Source organism: Phasianus colchicus, chromosome 6, assembly GCF_987193195.1.
Source record: "Phasianus colchicus chromosome 6, bPhaCol1.hap1.1, whole genome shotgun sequence".
NCBI classification, from domain to species: domain Eukaryota; kingdom Metazoa; phylum Chordata; class Aves; order Galliformes; family Phasianidae; genus Phasianus; species Phasianus colchicus.
This window is the reverse complement of record NC_143441.1, coordinates 17703549-17725205: the sequence shown is the minus strand read 5'-3', so window position 1 is coordinate 17725205 and position 21657 is coordinate 17703549. Positions and strand designations below refer to the sequence as shown.

Here is a 21657-nt window from a genome sequence, read left to right as displayed (position 1 = left end):
GGGTAGGATAGATTCTAGCTCCAACTGAAAATATACGTGAGCTCGTGTTATCTTTAAGAAAAGATGCTTACCCTGTTATTAAATACAAAATAGTATGTGTGCTTCGTTCATTACAGTTAAGTAGGGCCCCATGTAAAAGGCAACTGTCATGAACAGGTAGAGGAGAGTTTATTCCCTAATGAATAAATTTTTATGGTTATATGTAATTTTTTTTTGTTTATTTTAACAAATTTTATTTTGAAGTGCATTTCAAAAACAAGACCATTATTTGGATGAGAAAGTGAACATATGAAGTCTATTCATAAAGCAGTTGCTTTTTCCCTTCCTTAATTACACAGGATTTTGTTTGGTGGAGATCTCACATCTTCTTATTGTTATATTCCTCCTATTCCTTTCCAAAAATAATCCTGAAAGTCTGTTTGTCATAAATGTAAGTACTTGCTGCAGCCTAAAGTACTCTGTTCACCTAATAATCTCCAGAAAACAATAAAAATAAGTTGCCTATTTTAGTTTGTGGACTTTAATAAAGAAAAAAAGCAGAGAATGAAAAACTTGACACGTCCCATGAGACAAATGTGTAAGATGAAGAACTTACTAAAAACAGATGGGGAAAGGTAGATTTAAAATCACTTATGACTATTAACTTCTCTTATTGAAAGAATATAGAATAAGTTGTCCTTTATATCATCATTAAAATGAAATCTTTTGTCACAGGAAAACTCATGCTCACATAGTGTATCATCACCTGTTATTTTATTGTAAGTACATATCTATTCTTAATACATAACAAGGTTCAAATTTATTAGGACTACCTAAGAAGAAATGGATAGATATTTAGAATTCTTTAGTTAGAAACACATTGAATTCTTTTTAGATTTTTAAATTCTATTTAAAATTAAACTAATATTTAATATATAGAGTCAGATTCAGAAGATATCTGTACTACCTGCGCATGCTTAAAGAAATCCTACATTACTTTTGGCCCTGAAACATACCTGTCCCTCTGCGAATCTTATATCTTTCAGAAGTTACAGTGAAACATAATACAGCTCAGAGCATGCATTAAGATTGTAACATCTTGAGTTAATTATGCTCACCTGCTGCACAAAGTTAAAGATCACCTGGCAGCACATCAATAAATAAAATGAAGCCAGAGGAAATTATATGTTGCTGATCTGAAGAGAGATCTGAGCTTCTTCTTGCACAATCAGAGTAAACTGCAATTTGGGGTAAGAATTAAGACTTACCTGTCTTGGACTAAGATTTATTACATTTTAGGCCTCTATCTCCACTATTTATTTACTTGATTATCTTCTGCATGACATTTGTTTACCACTGTTGAAGGAACACACTGGTATATACTCATGCTGGATATGAATGAATTGGGATTTATGATCTACTTACTGAAGGATGTGTCTTTGCTGTTTCTACTGCTCTGAGATGCAGAGAAGAAGCCCTTAGAGCTCAGAAATTTTTAGAGCTTACTGTCCGTATTTTTGCAGGATAAAAGATCAATCTGTTTTTGCTAATATAATATAATATCATTAGAATCATCAATATGATGAACATGTTACTACCATACTGAACTGTCGCATTGTAGTTTTTCAATAATAAAGGTGATTGCATTCATCATTTGTAGCCATTACACAGATTTTCATCCGTGGTTCCATTTTTCTTTTTTTTTTTTTAATATATTTTCTTTCTAATGTCTGAACCTCCATTTCAAAAGGTCAAGTATCTCTTCTATTAAAGTTGGCACCCTTACTTCTACACAGTGTGTGACTGCAAGCACAGATGCTAACGTGCAACCACATGACCTATCTGCACAGAACCATAGCTATGGCACAGTAAGTGAGTATTCATCTCTTTCCAAATTAAAAACATAGAAGGGAATTCAGTTAATTCATCCCTGTATAATCCCATATATTTTTAGATTATCATTTTCATTTTGCAGTATATTTTAATCAGGTTTTCCAAATTGGCTGCACAAGACTTATGTATAGTGATTTAGTGATTTTATTATGTAATATTATTGAAGATTTGTATGTTATGAGTTTCATTTTATCTTGTTACTCACAACTCACAGTTAATTATATTGCATTTAGAGTCAAATTTAAGGATAAGATTATTCTTTATATGTTTATATATTTTTCTTAAAACATACAGAAATGCTTGAGATTACTTCTCAAAATAAAAAAAAAATAATTATGAGGGATTTCAAAAACATTTTTTTTCAAATGGAAAATTCATTTTTATTTAATGGTTTCTTTGGAGTCATTTATTGACACTCATCTTTAAACTAGAAAAGGTTTAACACAGTGAAAACCTAAAAGCAGCATATGACACATGAATTAATGGAATAACTTTCTGTTATTTGTTCATTCATTTATTCCTATTCATAGTCACATTACATGCTAACACTTGCTTACATTTGTAAGCACGTATTGGTACATGCAAATTTTCCTTGTGTGATGAGAAGTAAAAATACGAAAAACTAGTTTTTAATGATCCATGATACAAATTGGCAGAGTTGGCACTGAGATCAAAGGAACTATGTAAGTCAGTGGAACTTTTTCACCTATTACACAATAATAGATGGTTATAGTACTCACTAAAAGGATTCTCTCACCTCTTGAGGAAAATTAAGTACAGGTCCATTAACTTATAAAGAGAAGTTTTTGCAGTTTTCTCTTACTCTTGTTCATTGAAAAAAGTTAATGAAATAGAATAAATGTTCTAGACTATATTTTTACCTGTAGTAATGTTCAGGATGCCCCTGAAACAACTAATTATGAAAACATGAGAAGTACCTTCTATTGTTTAAATTCCAAGGAAAAATTGAATTATGATTTATGAGGTCTATAATTTCTAGTTTTTGAACCATGTGAAATCTCCTAAGTTTCAGTGAGACCATATACCTTTCAATCAGTCTCACAGGGCGAGGAAGGGGAGATAACAATCATCTTAGTACAACGCTTGCTCGTTTAATTCAGCTCTTTAAGATGATTACTTTATGAAGATTGCACATCTGCTCATTTTCCATTTCATAGTCACATATCTCAAATGAAGACCCCAGGTGATCACATAAGATTATGTTTAATGTCTTAAAAATCATTTTATCTGTATGGTAAGTATACTACAATTATGCCTTGTGGTTCTTACAAAGGCCATAGGAAAAGATTTTTGAGAACAAGATGCACTATGATTGCTTGTAACTCAAGACTCAGACTTCCAGCATTTCTTCTGTAAGGAAAGATTGACTTCATCTGTAGGTAGTGATTCAGTTTTCACAAAATATGGAGCTAGAACAGCTAATTTCTCACCAATTTTGACTCTATGAAGACAGATCTAACCAAACACCCTGTTTTCCTCAACCAGCCCTGCTTCTTTGAGAAATATCTAGAAAGTATTTTAAAATCTTTACATGTGCTGACAGTAAAATATGGAATGAAAGTTAAAAGTACTTAATAATGCATTTGGGATTAATAAATCTGATTTTGTATGTCAGTGATCAAGGGATTTCTTAAAGGACAGCTCACTGAATTGATGTTTAATGCTCATCTAAGGATAAACTAAGTTTTGCAATATAATTAAACAAGCAGTAATGCACAATCACAGTCTTATTAATATGTTAGCCTTGTAAAATATTTTAGTATTTCAGGCATCTAACAAGATAGCCAAGGCAAGTTAATTAGATTTCAAGTGAGTTGCTAACCATGCTAATTTATATTTTATGAGATTATTAATTAAAAATCAACATGCTTTAGCTTCAGTGCAGTACCTTACTGTATTTTATTACCAGCTTTGACTTACAAGTAAATTAAACAATACAAGCATAAAGGCTTAGATGAGTGCAACTAACCATTTATTGCTAATATACTAAAAATTATGCTGGAAATGGTTTATCTTTTACACTCTTATTATAGCTTATGAAGGGCTCTCTCTAGCAGTCACTTAGTCCAATATGTGAATTTTCTATGCAAATTAAAATATGGGGCAAAGAAAATAAATATGTTTACTAAGGCACTTCCTATGTTCTCCTTTCATTCATGAGGAAAATTATATTATAAATGGGGAGAAAAAAAAAAAGAAAAAAAAAAACACCAAGAACATCACATGTTAAGAAATGCTGCATTGACAGGTATGTTTTTCCAAATAAACAGTTCTTTATTCAAATTCTCATTCCACTGAAGAACTATGCCTCTTCATGGGATTGCTGTGTTTAGCTCAGCAGAATTAAATACTCTGCAAATATTTCCATTCACAACTGTAACAAAGAAAAGCCCTATTTATGTTGTATACTATTTTGCCCCATACACAGTAATGTTAGGTCAAGTGGGCACTGATTCTGAATGGCAGCAGGATCTACAGGTAAGCATATGTATGAGTCTCAATTAAATTTTTCAGAGATTCTGGGTGTTTCTTCTGCTTGCTATTCCAAACTCCCAACCAATTGGACTACCCATTTGTTCAGTTATTCTCCAGCTCATCTTTCAGGGTATGTAAATCTAGGTGGTCAATACTTCTCTGATTTCCAGCAGGACTTTCTTGCTCCCTTACTGTATATAAAATCCTTTAAATTGCCTTAATCTGAGGTTTCTTTCACAAAGGGTCTTTCTTGAAGAGAATTCCTATAGGGCACTGAAAACCACTGCAAAGTGAGAAAGTGTAGCTTGTTTTACAAATACTGGCATCTTCTGATTTGTGTTGCAAACCATAGCCAAGGTAGCTCTGGGTTTGTCCAATTTAGAATGTCTCACTGTAGAAAATTCATTTCTTGTAGTATTTTTGCTCTGTAGTATGACCTCAACATCAGGATGTTGTTTACCTTCTGTAAGCTTCAGACTAAAATAGTAAGTTACTGAAGTGACCACTTTTCCCTTCAGGGTGCCTTTTCACTCCTGTTCAGCAATCAGTCTGAGCCACAGAAACTGATTTGTTTCATTAAAAGTTGGATATCTGGCTCAGGTTTTGCACATTTTAGTACAATAAATACTTTATTTTGTTGCACACCTCTTAGTAGTTTATCTTCCCACAAGTAAGCAGGACAGAATCCTGCATCTTACAGTAAGAGCCTTATGATTACAATGTTGCAGATCTTTTGTGCATCTGTCTGGAGAATATGGTCATTTTCTTGAGGATAAGACTATTTTTTCATTCAGTAAAGCCATTGGGTGCATTTCAATATTCCTAATCTTTGTGCATGACATTGTAAATATTCAGTATCATGTTCCATTCGGTGTTAAAGATCATGAAATATTCTAGATACCCAGTGGCATTACCTAATGTCATACAGACGACAACACAGGGAACCCAGTGCATAGAAAAACTGAGCTCTCCACTTTGCCACTGCAGAAAGATTTTGTTTCCATTTTCCTCATTGCTGCTGTACTGTGTGTAGGGTTTTGATTCATTTAGCATATTTTTTATCTTTGAATATAGATATTTTTTATAGAACAAGTCTTAGACATTTTTTACATTTACTGGGGCCTCCAACAGCTGTGACATATCGTTATTACTAAATAAAACCTAAGTGTCTTAGAGTCCTTTTATCCAAGCTATTCCAAGCTATATATATATATTTCATGTGCAGTACAGACAACTGTGAATTCAACATAGGTAATTATGCATTCAGTTTGAAATTTCCCAGTATTTACTCTGTCATCTCTGCATGGAATTATTCAGTGGCAAATCAAATATGAGGTGGCAAGTAGCATTTGTAATAACTTTATTTATTTGTATTTCTCTATACAGCTAACCCAAAACGTCATCTGTAAAAGTGTTGGTAAATCATGCCTTGGCAATTCTTCTTACGTCTTACAGGCAGACCATCCAAAAACATTAAAAGCTCAAGAAGCCAGTACGCATAACAAACATTTGAAAAAGAGGGCATTTTATCAACAACTGGAAATATATTCCTTTCCTTCCCTTAAGGACCCTCATACCATTTGTGGCTCACAGGATGTAATGAAGTCTCTAGGTAGAGAAAATTAAAGAGTCCAAAAGATTTCTACTGAGAGTAGATTGCTCACAGTTCTTTGGTTTTCTACATGACAGGATTCCAGTTGAAACACCTCTATTAAATACTGCAGTACCAATAAGAAAAGCCACTTTTTTTTACAGGCTGATGTCCAAGGACCTTTGCCTTTATACTTCGGGCAGTCAGAAGTGGCCATGGAGCACGGCAGTACCATTCTGCATCAGTGACTTCTCCATTATTCAAGGTGATCTGCTTGAGAGACAAAGGGTAAGAAACTGCTTCCCTCTGAACACCCTACATCTGCTTTGCGCTTAGTGTTGTTGTTTTTTGTGTTCTTGTTTTTTTGTTTGTTTGTTTGCTTGTTTTAAATCTACTGATAGCGTGTATCACAGTGAGTGGTGAAGTCCACAGCCAAAGAAACACCTGCAGCCTCTTGGACATGAACACACAGAGAAAACTGAGATATTATTCATAGTCAAAGCTAGGTTGTGAGCTCTGAAAATTAATAACATGTATTTTCACAGTTAAAAGGGCTTCTGACAAATTCATCTTAATCTAGTTTGCTTCAAGATCACAACCGTGTTTTTGGATTTATGCATGTTAAATCTCATTGTTACTTGACTCCATCTATAAATGGAACAATAGGATGAGCTCCTTATTCTCTTATTTTCTCATCTATTCAGCCCTGAAAACACAGATTATATTTGGCCTGCTGAAACCACTGAAAAGGCCAGTCAATATCACCCACTTACCTCCAACTTATTTTTATCAGCAGAAAATAATTATTCTGAGATTGCTTAGTTAAACTCAGAAAATTTGAAGTTTCTCCTAAAATTGAGGGCTCTTGTTAATTCCTTTAGAACTTGCTTTAAAATCATGAAAATTGTTGGTTTCTTTCATATGAACTACTGAATACCAATATTTTATTTCATGAATTCATGCAGTAATTTTCCTCACAAGCCAAATAAGCAAGCACATGAAAGAATATTAGTATAAAATTGCCATATGCAATAAAATACAGTGTTCAGAAAACTAAAGTGCAAGAGGGTTTATAAATATTAGATATATCATATTTTAAAGGTCTTGCCACTCTCCTAATATTGTAGTGTTTTAGATTATATTTAAACAGTTCCAAACACATTCTGAGAGATACATTTGTTTTTGCTTAGGCTGGAACATGAGAGCATATTTTTGCTTTAGGCTCAAAGGGCCAGTGATGGCTTACAGACATCATTTCTGGCCAGGAAATCTGAGAGAAATTGAAGTTAAAGGGAAATATTAGCTCCTTTGCATCTTGAACCACCAAAGGAGTATAGGAAAAAGTCTGATTTCCAGTAGTTCTTTTTTTAAAAAAAATACCTCCTTGTAACAATTGAAATGCTTACTGAAGAAAAACACCTGGAATGTTATGTTTGGAATCCTGAAAATATAAACAGCAACAATAAAACTCAGAATAGCTTGAACTAATTTAAAACTTCTAAGTATTGGTTTCAGACAAGATTCTTTTTTTAGTATGCAAGCCAGATTCTCATCATTATTACCCTGATGCTTTTACTTTAATAAATTATAGATAAAGTTGATAAAGAGAAAGTTAACACAGTCCTAGGAATATTCAACAGGTTGACAGCTATTTTGTACTCAATAATTTATGAGAATAAGATGTCTCCATTACATTAATAATTCCTTTGCATTTCATTCAATTATGCTGTTATTTTGGACGTTTATTATTTAGAGAAAAGATGGCTTTTGAAGGGCAAAGTGGATGTTCTGGGCTGAGATAATTGTTGAGCTCCAGAGATTACTGATCTGTTATTAATATCCATCTATAACACAGACTGACCACATACAGATATTTTTTAAAAAAATAAACTCATGCTTGAAAAGAGGGTATGCATGAAGTTGAAATCTTGGATCAGACAGAATAGGTCAGACTTTTTTCAAATATGTTTCCCTGCCTGAAAAATTAGAATTCACTGAAACCAAAGGTTGCTGTTTTCATGATTTGCTATAATCAGTAGATCCGTAGGGCTATGACCTTACCATGGATTTCATATATGATTAAAACAAGCCAATTAATAAAAAGCAGTGCTCCTCTTATTACAGAATGGTATGGATTGGAAAGGACCTCAGGAAATCATCAAGTCCCACACCCTGCTATAGCAGGTTACCTAGAAAAATGGGAAAGATACACAGGAAAGTATCCAGGCAAGTCTTGAACATCTCCAGGGGAGATCTTACTACGGGGACACAGCACAAGAAAGGTTCTGTAAGGCTTTGCTTGTTCTGAATTTTATTTTATTATTTTTTTTCTTGTTAAAAACTATTAGTCTGCTTTATTGTTAAGCACTACTCTAGTTATGCATGTTAACAGAGCATTCTGCAAAACATTTTTCAGTCGTTCACACAGACGCTTATCCAATCAGAACCGTGAGACATTCTTTCTTCTTCTAAAGGTGTCCTTGGTTCTCATGCCGCTTATCTTGCTCCACAGCTGCTGCTCTGAACAGTTTTTACCAGCTGCTGCTCTGAACAGTTTTTTGTGTATTCCCACACCCTACAACCTCTCTGGGCAGCCAGTACCAGTGTTCTGTCACCTCACAGTGAAGAAATTCTTCCTCATATATGCATGCAACTTCCTGTGATGCGCTTTGTGCCCATTGCCCCTTGTCTTGTCACTGCACACCCCTGAGAAGAGCCCATCCCACCCATTTGAATCCTACACTTTAGATACTTATAAGCAGTCATAAAATTCCCTCTCCGTTTTCTCCAGGCTGAAGAGTCCCAGATTTCTTGTACAGCAGATGCTCCAGGCCCCTGATCATCTTTGTGGCCTTCCACTGGACTCTCTCTCGATGATCCCTGTCTTTTTGTACTGAAGATCCCAGAACTGGATACTTCAGATGTGGCCTCACCAGGACAGAGTAGAGGGGGAGGATCACCTCCCTCAACTTGCTGACTGCTCTCTTTTTAATGTACCCCAGAATACCACTGATCTTCTTGGCCACAAGATCACACTGCTGGCTCCTGGCCAATCTGTTGTCCACCAGGACACCCAGGTCCTTCTCTGCAGAGGTCTTTTCCAGTATGTCATCCCCTAAACTTTTCTGATGCATCCTGGTGTATTATCTATATATGTAATTAGAGGACACTGAAGCCACTGAAACTGCTGAATTCATTGCCCATTTTCAAACACTCTCTACTTACATTTCTCCTAGAAAGGCGATTTCATACATTGGCAGCTGTGAGTTTCATCCACTTTGCAAACCTTGCTAAAATTTTGCATTGCTTTTCTTTTTTCTTTGTCTCTGATAATATGCAGATATCAGATATCTTGCCATAGTATGCTGACAATTTAACTTCTTTCTTCTTGTAGTGTCCTATATACACCATTGATTTGCTCTTTTTTTTTGTTTGTTTGTTTGTTTGTTTGTTATCAGGGTTTTTTGCATTTCTATTCCTGAGATAAACTGCCTTAGTAACAGGTATGTTCATATGCTCCTTGAAGTGTATTCCTCAGCATAAAAGAGATCATACCTTATGGATTTCTCTTGTATCTGCAAATTCCATCAGGTTTCCAGATAACGACAAATATATCTGCAAGTCAGAGCTGAGATCCTTTTTATTAATGGGCATAGTGACTCAGTTGTCACACAGTTTTATTTCGTATCAAGGGTGACAGGAGAAATGTATAAATGGCCATCATAGGTATGACGACCAAACACAGGCATGATAAATGTACAATTTATGTTCTTTAACCAGTCAAAGACTATCTAATAAAGGTAGCCAATGTGGCCAAAAAATTATTCATCATATCTTTAAGCTGATGTCTACAGTAAACTATATAGGCAGAGCACTACTATCCAGTTGACTGTGTCTGCACCACAGAAACCTACGTGTAGTTGCATGAGTGGTATTAATGATGAGATTGGACTAGGTACAGATTAGGTAGTAGTTGGCAGACTACAGCTCTGCTGACATTCAACGTTTTCACTCATCCAGTTCAGATGATACTAAAAGCTCATTGTAGTGCACTCTGCAACTACTAACCACAAACCACAAAGAGTGCATCAGCTGCACCGTCTTGTGTCTCAGATTGCACACCTACTTAGTTTACAGCTGATGAAGTTCTATAGTCAATGATGAAATCTTGTGTTTGCTTAGGCTGCAAGACACCATACACGCTGGTATGCAAGGTTGTTGCCAATTCTGAATTGTTGTCTTTGCAGCTGTAAATAGTAATGAACTATCATTACCATTCAGTTTTCCATATGTTACTAAATAATTTGCATAATTAACTCCATATTTAAATATGATCCATGTCTCTACAAATGTAAATGTTTATGCTAGGACCAAGAGCTTTAGCATTCTACAATATTTCAATTTCTTTATAAATTTCCTCAAGATAGAAGTCTATGTTAATTTTGCAATTCTACTTTGGGTGGTCTCTCACTTTTCACTATTTTATTCATAATTTTTTGCTAATTATCTGAAAGCATGCTAATGAAATATCTAAAACAGACTAATTAGAAAAACAAGTGCTGAAGTTTAAAAGCAAACAAATTAAATCTAGTTTTGGTGTTTCTAGATTTAAAAGTCCTGTAGTTAATTATTGTGTGTAGCTATTGAAAAATATGTATTCTTTAACAGTGTAAAAATGAAGACTCACAAGAAAATAATACATTTAATGATGTTTTTTTTGTTTGTTTGTTTGTAACAGAACATTTAAATTGTTCCAGCTTAAAATTTTCGGTTTAGATCTCAGGAATTCTCCCAGGATAGAAAAAACACTTCTCATAATTTGACTACCAATGCCTCTATTCAGTCACTGAAAAAATTGTGTACGAAATATTCAGAAAAAGAAAGCAAACTCTCCCAACATATTGCATAGCAATCCCTGATCATACTGCTGATATTAGCTCATGTTCATAACCATGTGGTTATTATCGGAGCTGACATTCTCAGGTAATAATACTTCCAGTTTTTCCTCAGTCAGTTGTTCTAAGTTGATAGAGGCATATCTGTTGAGTCTTACCATGATTTGGTTCTCTTCCAACTCATAAATATATAAAATATAAATGATTTAAGTATAAGATTAGTGCAATTCCTCCTGAAGTATATGTACAATAAGAGTTGCTTTACTAGTAGCGTTTCTTTTTCCTTCTGTCTGTGATCATGTGCCCCTGGAGAAAGCATAGCTAGTCATATGCTTTCTGTTATGTGAAATCTATTGACATAGCAAAAATTACTAAAAAAAGAAAAATCACAATCACAGTTTTAAAAATCTTATTTCTTTAGTGAGATTAATGCACTCTTTTAACTTCATAATTTCATACAAAATTGTAGAAAGTTGACTGCATGAATTTAGAGACGATATAAATATTGCAACTGCTGTAAATGTGTTTACAGGACTGCTAGGATGGCAGAACAGGTGAATCAAATCAATTTCCAAGATCCATGCATGTTGCCTTAGTGACGAGCTAAGACACATCTAATCCTGGAAAAGTGAGTATAAAATTAAGGATTTAATAACACCATTGGATTCCATTTTATTTTTTAACAGTAATGATGGGCAACAGAATCATATGCTATCATCAAGAAGCTACTCAGTATTTACCAATATAATAACAGATCAAAGATAAGCAGATAAACAATTCTAGTGTTTGCCTTAACAACTTTCATACAAGTAATCATATCACCATAACAAAGATGTGATCTTAATACAAGCCCTTTCTTTCCAAACGTCTTAAAAATTAAAAAAAAATACTCAGGATAGAACACTCCTCCTAAATCTGGTTTGCATTAAAGATGAAACTGTGTAGAGCGAAAATTTTTTTTTGAGAAATTTTCATAGGCATACTGAAAAGGCAGCCACAGTGAATCTGTGAGGCATTATGTGAGTAGATTATCAAGAGTTCTGACAAACATAGAACTATTGTCAATGGTACACTGACAAGAATTGGAATCAGATTAAATTACTGTAGTGTGGAGTAAATTAGATAGTAGAGCTTGAAAGAGAGCTACCCATGTGTATATAAAGTACATTTAACAGAAGAGCTGTTATCAAATGTAAGATGTAAAATCTTGCCATAACAAGATGGCAGCACATGACTGGTTTTTATTTAAATTAAAAATCACAGAGAGTGAAATTCAAATGTCTGAAGTTAGGACCAACCAGGTATCAGTGTTGAAAACAGCAGCTGCGATGCATGTCCACTGAAATAGAGGCACCACTGCGAACAGAAAGTAGAGAACATGTTAAAAGCTGTGTCATGATAGGTGACCATCTGTTTATGTCTGTTGAAACTCTTGCCCACCTCGGGCCTTTCCAGGAAAATGTGACACATAATGTTCTTTATATTTTTTTTGTCTGAGATTTTAAAATAGCTCAGGAATCTTTGCACAGAGAGTCAACATAAAATGAGCATAAGCCACATCTTGCAACGTCTGAACTGTCTTTAAACAAAGTTTGCTGTCACAGAGAGTCATTACATCATTTTGTGGAGATGATGGTAGTATTTGTGACATCAAAGAACATAGATTTTCTTTCTTTTTGCTTTTTTTTTGTTGTTGTTGTTGTTTTAAAACTAGTAGAAATTCCTGATGATATCAACATCAACGTGCAAGAGTGCATTTCTTCTTTTCACTTTGAGGTGGAACTAAACGTCAAGGGTACATCTCATCTGAACTGCAGTAGAGCCATTTTGTATTTTAACTACACATTGTATGAGACTGAATTGAAAGATTTTGCCAGTAGTCATTTTATGAATTTAAAATATTTTAAATTTGTACCACACTGCAAATTTTTTAATCCTCTAAATATTTTTCAGTATTATATAAAATCTACCACCCTAGGAAAATTTAATATGATACACATAAGCAGTATTAAGATACATTATCTTTTAGTATGATCATGTAATAAAGTTAAGTATCATGGTCCAGCACAATTTTTCCCAGGCAAAACAAATTATTCTATTCCCAATCTAAGACAAAAATGTAGCTTTTTCTATTGACTTGACCTGACATGTGGAAGAATTGAAAAGTTTTCTCAACGTTACTCTGAGGACACTAAAAAAAATAGCTGTGTACCTTCTTTTACATTTCTTCTACCTCCATCAAGTTTCATGTGCTTTTTTTTTTTTACATATTTTCTTTTCTTTTAAAACCTTAGATATTCCTGCACAAAAATCTCACCTAGTTCTGAAAACAACCCCTTAAAGTGATAATGATTTTTCAGAATGCACTGCTCCTGACATATAGGTCTAGTCACTTCAGGGTTTTTCTGTAGTGTCTGACATTCTACTTCACCTCTAGAAATCTTTATCTAGATTTCATCTGAGAACAAACAGGATTTCTATAAGACTGATATTGATATTCTGTCTTTCAGCCTTTGCTTCCCCGTACATGCAGTATACATCTGATGCCTCCAAATCTCTTCTGAAATTCTGTTTTCAAATGTTAGAACTCCATATGGAAAGAAAAAAAAAAGTCAGGTATGTTCTGTGCCTGAATAAATCTTTCTTTAGGGCAAATCAGTTTCCTTTCTCTTGCATGTTTCACCTCCCACGTTAGTGCCCCATTTTGTGAAACATTCTAGCTTACTTATCTATGATCTACAACTTCTAGATGCAGATACATTAGTTTTTCCAGATTGATGCAACGTTTTCTGTCTCTATGGAAGTTCCTCTGAAATATCAGTCCTGATGCAAATGGCTGTGTCACAGTTCTGCTTCATCAAAGTCTAGTCTTCATCCAAGTTTTGGTTTTGTATCCTGCTTAGATGTCTTATCAGAAACATAATTTCTTAAATAGTAAGTTTTTTCCATTGTTCCAGTAATTCTTCAGTATATTCACATCTTCCTGAAGTTTCTGTTTAAAACATACCATTCATATTTCTCTTTTGTGTGCTCTTCGGTACTCTTCTAGGGCCTGCAATAGCTTCTTTATGTCTTTCGTTTGAGTTTATTGGAAGAAAAACCTACTATTATAACAAGTAAATTTCTGCTTAATTTTCTTTTTTTTCTTTTTTTTTTTTTTTTTTTGCCTGGAAAAATTTATTCATCATTACAAGTAATTTTGTCTTTACCTCAGTTTTCCTTTTTTATGCTTCTGAAGAACTTAATTCACAGAGGAGCTGGTAACTGTCAGCTTTGCACTAAAAATACTGTTTGCTTATCTTCAGTTATTTCAGCCATCACTCAAGGCCTAGTCGTCTTACGCGGTTCTTCCACACTCCAGCTTTTCATGGCATGAGCTCTGTGCAAGGTGGTTTGACCTGACAAACTCTAGAGCCTCCTGAAAGGAGAAGCTCTCTTCCAACTAGAAATTTTAGCTGCATTGCATGGGAGGAGACAAGATAAAGAGAGTAAACTCTCTAGATATATCACACACCTTTCCATCAACCACATTTCAAATATGAACTAAAATCCTAGTACTATCTATCTCATTTCAGTTGATGCCTTTTTTGTCTCTCAAGTCAGTGAGTCGAATCAATGGTACATACCTTAGAAGGCAGTGCCATGGAAGGCTTGCATGTACAGTCACTCTGTATTGAAAGCAGGTTATAGTAACAGACACAGGGGGGAGAGCACAATAAAGAGATAGATCTTATTAAATTAGTGTACTCATGGAAAAAAGTTGTTAACAGTACTTGTCATTCCTTGATACTTCTATTCAGACTTAGCCAATGTGAAATAAAATATAAATATGTAAAATGCTCTGATACAGCATTTGGTATTTTTTTGGCAAATGTTTGAGTTGTCTGGGGTAACATTCTGTATACCCTGAAAAACAGTGGAGCAGAATGGACAAATAAACCCTCAGTAGATGCTAAATAAGCAAGGATAACAACATGAAATGAAGAGCTTCTGGAAATGAATAGATTCAGTATTGTGTTGTGGATGCTGTTTAGAGATAATTATTCTCAGTCTTCCTAATTCAGACTTTCCAGATGACACTTAAGATTTTCCCGTAAGTCTCATTTTTAAAGTATGTAACTCAATACAGTCTTTAGAGCAACTACATGGCAAATCATTGGTCTGATTTTCATGATCACTGAGTACCTCAGGGTCCTATTTTTGAAAATCATTTCACTTAGCAATAACATAAAGATGTAAAGAGCATCTATCTTTAGATACATACCACTATAGATCCAGGCTCCAGCTTATTACCTACAAATGACCTCATTACCCCAAGTTCCTTATGACGTAAGTATCTTCTTAAATAGACAAAGATTGAATTTCATGACCTTAAGTCACCTGTTCAGAGTAGCTGAATTATAGTTTTCTTCTATCTCTGAGATGAAAACAAAAAATATTTCATTGCCTAATACTCAGTCTTAAGCCACATATGTTTGACAAGGAGTCTTGGGCAAGCCATTTCCTGGAAAAATTCTTCATGTTTGCAAATCCTTACTTGTAAAAGCATATTGAATGTCAGGATACGATGGGAGAGTTTGTTTATTTCTAGAGCTATAAGGAAGCCCATGGAATATTTTAGGCATGTTTTTCCCTGCTGGGTTTCTCTGCTTTGTAATGCATATGCTGATTTGCATCACGTAGGAGAGTCAGCTTAGAAGAATGATCCATTCTGTATTGCCAAGTAACACGGAGTTAGAGAGGCAGGGATGCTAATACAAAATATAAATCTAAATGTATTTATTCCATAGCTTCCCACTTCTTTTGTCATAAAGAAAGACTGCAAGTCTGTTTCTCACATGTTTCCCATCTAATTCAAGACTTGATAATGCATAGATTACAGAGTAATTTATTTTTTTTTAATGTGGATATTGCTTATCAAACATTAATGAGAACAACTGTGTGTACTCTTCACATTTTATTTGATATATAAACAGAGCAGTGGGGTTAATTATGAACAATGTTTACTTTTGAGCAGGGATGAAAACCTACTCAGATGCTGCCATTTTTCAAGCTGTGAAGTTTTTCTTCCATAGCACATATGCCTTACTATGTTCTGGCAACTATACCCACAGAATCTATTTTTTTTTTAACTTTTTTTTTTTTTTTTTTTTTTAGTTTTCAGTACAAGTTAAGAATTCATGACAGTTACATATAGTTCCTTCTCTCTCTAAAAGTATCAGAACATCTCTCTAAAAGTATCAGAACAGCACATTAAATATTGGCCTCCGTGACTGTTCTGGCATATGAGCTTAAAGCTAATCATGAGTAAAGAAAGGAAGCATACTCAATTTGAATAGTTTTCTGAAAAATTTTACAGTCCAGTAAAATAGAAATCCAGTTTAATAATGTCACTTATGCTAGATGTTATGTGCAGGGTCAATAGCCCGAAACATTCATTTTTCAATTGAAAACATCATTATTAGAAATAATGCCTTCCAAGAACTCTCCCAGTTGTATGAACAGTGCTTCATGACACTGTTTTCACTCCAATAACGGCCTCTCCTTTTGATTTACGTGCTTTTACATCACTCCCCATGAGTCTCCATACTTTAAGCCATAAAATAGGCTTGTATTTTGCCAAACTTCAAGAGTTTAAGTGAGCTTTTTTGGGGTATATTTCTTGGACTACATGCTAAATAGATTAAATATTAAAATACTTAAATTTTGAGTTTGATATTATTTCCTCTGTACTGTTTAGTTTGTTTATTCTAGACAGAAGTGACAGTACACAGCATGAAGAAGTTTGGGATCACAATTTATGTGAATGATACTATTCACTAGGACTTAGTTTACAGTGCTGAGCATAAGGAGATAACAAATTTATTCTCAGAAGGCAACTGTGGAAAATGCAATGAAAGATAAGAATTATCCAGAGCTAAAGCTCATCCTACCCTAGCAAGGTGTTTTGCCCGAGAGACTGAGGTAGCACATCAATAATCTGACCAGCTGGTCTATCTCCAATCTCCCACTGCTCATTACAAAGAAATCATTCTCAAGCAGATGCATGTGATAGTCCACACATCTGTATGTGTGTAGACTCACAAAAATTACATTCCTAAATCCTTTGTGAAAGCAACTCATGTAACAAAAGTTAGTGAGCTCAGTGGAAATGAAGTAGTATTTTATTTATCAAGTTTTTCCAAAAATACAGGTATAAATGAGTATTCTTATTAGTAGAACTGACAGAGTAATGTTAAAGACAAATAATGACATATATAAATATTTATAACAAAATATTGGATATGATCCTTACAAGTGACTCATAGTTGCTGTGATTTCAAAATATTTATTTTCCTCCTACTCTCCTGCATCTACAGGATCTCTGTCCAGGAGAAAATTCAGTGACAAAACTCCCTATGTGACATACGATGATATTTCTACAGTACTTACTCCATATGCAATTTCAGGTCCCCAGATTCTCTAGCCACATCAACATATAGGGAAGGTTAGTCTGTCTTTTTGCTTTCCCCACCTTCTTCCTTTTCTGATTGTCATGTCCTGCTCTGGAATTGAGGTTCCTAGCAAAAACCTTCAATCCAAAAGGAGCTCAGCATCTGAGAACCTCAATCAGTAGCACAGTTTCTCAAGGACTCATCATTTGGACTCATATCTTCCATATGCTAACAGCTGCTTTTTCTTCCTCTCAGCCACTTTTCTCAATTGCACATCTTCAGATCTAGATTTACCATTTTACTTAGCAGGGAGAAGTCGCATTCCTGACTTCTTCAGGAATATTTAATGAAACCGCAACTGAATCGTTAGTTATTGCTTTGCTTTTACACCATTATGTTATCTGCTTAGTGACCCAGTTGATAAGGTAATAAATGGGAGTCACAATGAAAATCTACGTGCCTCAATCTTATTGCATCAAATTACCTTATATCTATCATGACAAAGTGGACATATGGTTTGGAATTCAAAAGCTGTAGCTAATTCATCTAGAAATTGATATCAAAGTCTGAATAAGACTGTAGGTTGTTTTGTTTTTTTTTTTCTAAGTAATGAAGATGTGCAACCATCTATAAAACAATTTATTTCCTAGTGAAATATGCCTACAATGGGTGGTATAAACTGTTCTCTCCATTACCTAAAGGTGATGACTATATCTAGTCCAAATGTAGATATCTAAAAGTTAGATGTCTACATTTACTAAAGGTGATTCTGGTACTTTATAATTCATAAGATGAAAGGAATTTGTAAGTGTCAGAACTTTGTGTTTCTATTTCTTCAACATCCTCCTTTGAAAAAAAAAAAAAAAAGAAAAGAAAAGTTGTATAAGTGTGTGTATATTCATGTACATAAGTTGTTAAGATTCCACACAATCACCATCATTATTTCTTCTGGTACAATAACAAAAAAATCATTTATGTTGTTTTGCATTTCATATCAACCAGGAAGCATTTTAAATCTGCAAAATTATTAGTACAGACAAAAAATTAAAAACTGATGGCAACATAAACTAAACTGAAAAAACTCAGGAAGAACTGTTCTATAGTAAGGTCACTGAACATGTGGAAAAGATAATTGAAGGGGAGGGTTGAGCCTGAGAAGTGTAAATGAGTTCAAGAGAGCCTCAGATTTCCTTCTTGAGCATGAAAGGGGTCAAGTAATAGAGCAAAAAGACGGGAAAGTGGGATTAAGGTAAACCAAAAAAAGCAGGCATGCTGGGCCAGATGACTTTTTCATGTTTGTAAATTTCATGTTTTCAACAAAAAGTGACTACACAGATGGTCTGTGTTATTCTCACATCCTTTGAAATTCAGTTTCCAAAAATGTCACCTTGTTCCCTATCCTCCTGTGAAGCATAAAGTGCATACACTGTATTCCAGCATGTTCACATGCATTCTTGCTGTCAAGACTGGTCGTCATTAGCCATCACCATGGAAATATGTGTGCAAGAAGGGGGGGTTATAAACATTAATAGTATCAAATTCTCCTGAGGAGATCTGCATGAGAGAAGGCTGCTGGTGGCTCACTAGCACTGTGTTTACCTACTAAGAAGTTCAGCCTAATAAAAATGAACTAGTTGGTGTTATGTCCACTATATCTGTGTTCAATGCAGTTCTGGATTTTTATTTCAGAGTAGGAAAAAACTTCTAACCGTTATCTATGAAACTGTCTTAGCTTCCATTAGTTTGGTCATTAAATAACCTTTAAGGGTTTGAAAGCATTTGGCACAGGGCAGGGTATACAGTTTGAGTTAACATAGAAGTCTTACTAGTGAGTACAAAAACTGGACTACAAAGGAAACTAACACAGAGGTTTTGTATGCTGCTGCTTGAGATCAAAGTGTGCATGAAGGTGTAGGCTTCTTTATCCAAATTCACACTCAGCTAATCCTCTGCCATTTTGTGTTCCATTCCATTTTACCAGACACTCCTTCACTATGGAAACTGACTTTTGCATACTATCTGATTTTCATAGCATCATTAAATGAAAGAAAAGGAAATGATTTGAAGAGTTAAACCAATCTTATAAAGCAGTCCCACTTTTGTTTTGAGCCATACAGTTGTTAATCTCAGACTGATTACTGGCAATTGAACTGGTTTATCTGCAACCAAAGCTCAGAGACAGTTGTGGTGAATTCATCCAGGATTTCCTGTATGAATTGTGATGTATCCCCCAGGGCACCAATACTCTTTAACGTCTTTATCAGTGACGTAGTCAGTGGGATTGAGTGTACCTTCAGGAAGTTTGCTGGTGGCACCAAGCTGACTGGTGCAGGTGACACAATAGAAAGAGGAAATTACATCCAGAGTGACCTGGACAAGCTTGAAAATTGGGCCCACGTAATCAAATAAGGTTCAACATGGCCAAATGCAAGGTACTACACTAGGGTAAAGGCAATTCCAGACGTGTACAGACTGGGAGAAAAACTTGATAGCAGCCCTGCAGAGAGGGACTTGGAAGCAGAGAGCAAAAGCTTGACATGAGCTAGCAATGTTCACTTGCAACCAAGAAAGGCAATAGCATTCAGGGCTGTATGAAAAGAGGGGTGACCAGTAGAGTGAGAGAGGTGATTGCCCCCCCTTTACTCTGCCCAAGTAAGGTTTCATCTAGAGTACTACATCCAAACCGAGGGACCACAGTGCAAGAAAGATACAGAACTGTTGAAGAGGGTCCAAAGGAGAGACATGAAGATAATCAGAGGGCTGGAGAACCTCTCAAATGAAAAAAGGTTGAGGGAGCTGGGATTGTTTTGCTTGAAGAAGACTCCAGGGAGGCATCACTGGAGCCTTCCAGGACTTGAGGAGAGCTTATAAACAGGAGAGAGACTGACTTTTATACAGTCTGATAGTGAAAGAACAAGGGGGAATAGTCTCCAACTAGAAGAGGGGAGATTTAGATTAGCTATCAGGAGAAAATTCATTACTCAGTATAGTGAGACACTGGAACAAGCTGCCCAGAGAAGTTGTGAATGCCCCATTCCTGGAGGCACTTAGAGTCAGGTTTGATGGCTCCCGAGTCAACCAGATCTAGTGGATAGCAACACTTTCCATGACAGGGGGAATTGGAACTGGATGGTCTTTAAGATCTTTTCCAACCTAAAGCATTCTATGATTCCTCTGTGATATCTGAGCAAATAGCTACCTCATATCCTTTCACATCTCCACTCTCACGGGATAGCTAAGAAGAATGACATTTCCTTTCTGGTAGCACAGACTAAGATATATATGAAAAGTCCGTAACTGCTAGGAAGAAGAAGGAAAAGGTACACAGCAAAGTCCCTCTGTATAATCAATGAATATACAGACGCTATAATTATGAAATATACCAGAGAGCTTGACTAAGCAGGTTATTATACCAAAAGAGAATAGATAGAATGCTTACCCGTGTCATCAGCTCACCATAAAACTCCAAAGGAGAAATCTCCTGAAAGAGATCCTTACCCATTGGTAGTCAGCTCTTAAATGGGTCTAGGAGAGGTGGAGCCTGGCTCCACCCCTTCCAGCAGCACAGGTGAATTGCCTTCACCTGTGCCCCCAGGTGGCACAGACTCACTGCTTGCCTCAGATGATCAATCAGAGGTTCCATCTATGCTTCAGCAGTTCCCATAAACCCCAAAGTCTAATAACAACAGAAAAAAATAACAAGAGTTTAAATCAAACTATATATAATGTGATTCTGTGATAATGTGATTTTTCCCTTTGGTAAGATTACTTGAAACTGCTTCTCTTTCAATTTTTCCTTTAGCATTTACTTCTAAATCAAGGACTGAGAAATATCTTGTTTTCCACTGTCTACAAGACATACACACACTGATACCTGATGCTTCTATGTAGTTTATTAAAGAACCTTTAAGAATTATGCACCTGGATAAACCCAGTCCTGTGTTGTGGTTACATTTGTACCTATTGCCTTCTAACAGCTGTGCAATATATTCATTCTTGCATTCTGCAGTAATCCCAGTTCCACTGGCATACTCATTCCTTCTATGGGGAATTCTTGGCAGCAAAGAGTTTTAGTGAGGTACAAATCCCACTTCCAGCCAGTTATGGGCAAGGGATAAAAGCTCCAGCAATGCCCTGTGGAGAAGGAGGGCATAGCTCTACCCTGGTTCCTCTCATACCTAATGTGATTGGCGTATATTCAGAGATAAAAAGAGCCTGGATAATTCAATCACCCAATTTCCTCCAAAATCCTTTTTGCTTTAGCTCTTTTGTGAAGAGAGAATACCAAAACACACATTTGTTTTGTTGGAACATGTTCATGTTCAGAGACAGTATATGAGCTGAACACCAGGGAATCTCAGAGCTATTT

At 35.3% G+C, this 21657-nt stretch overlaps 1 long non-coding RNA gene across 1 annotated transcript; it reads left to right on the top strand.

The window, feature by feature from the left end:
- Window positions 1-6130: 6130 nt before the first annotated feature.
- LOC149917464 (uncharacterized) lies at window positions 6131-13488 on the top strand. Its single transcript, XR_016467460.1, has 3 exons — window positions 6131-6247; window positions 11387-11482; window positions 13365-13488. It is a non-coding gene; the product is annotated as an uncharacterized LOC149917464 (long non-coding RNA).
- The last annotated feature ends 8169 nt before the right edge of the window (window positions 13489-21657 follow it).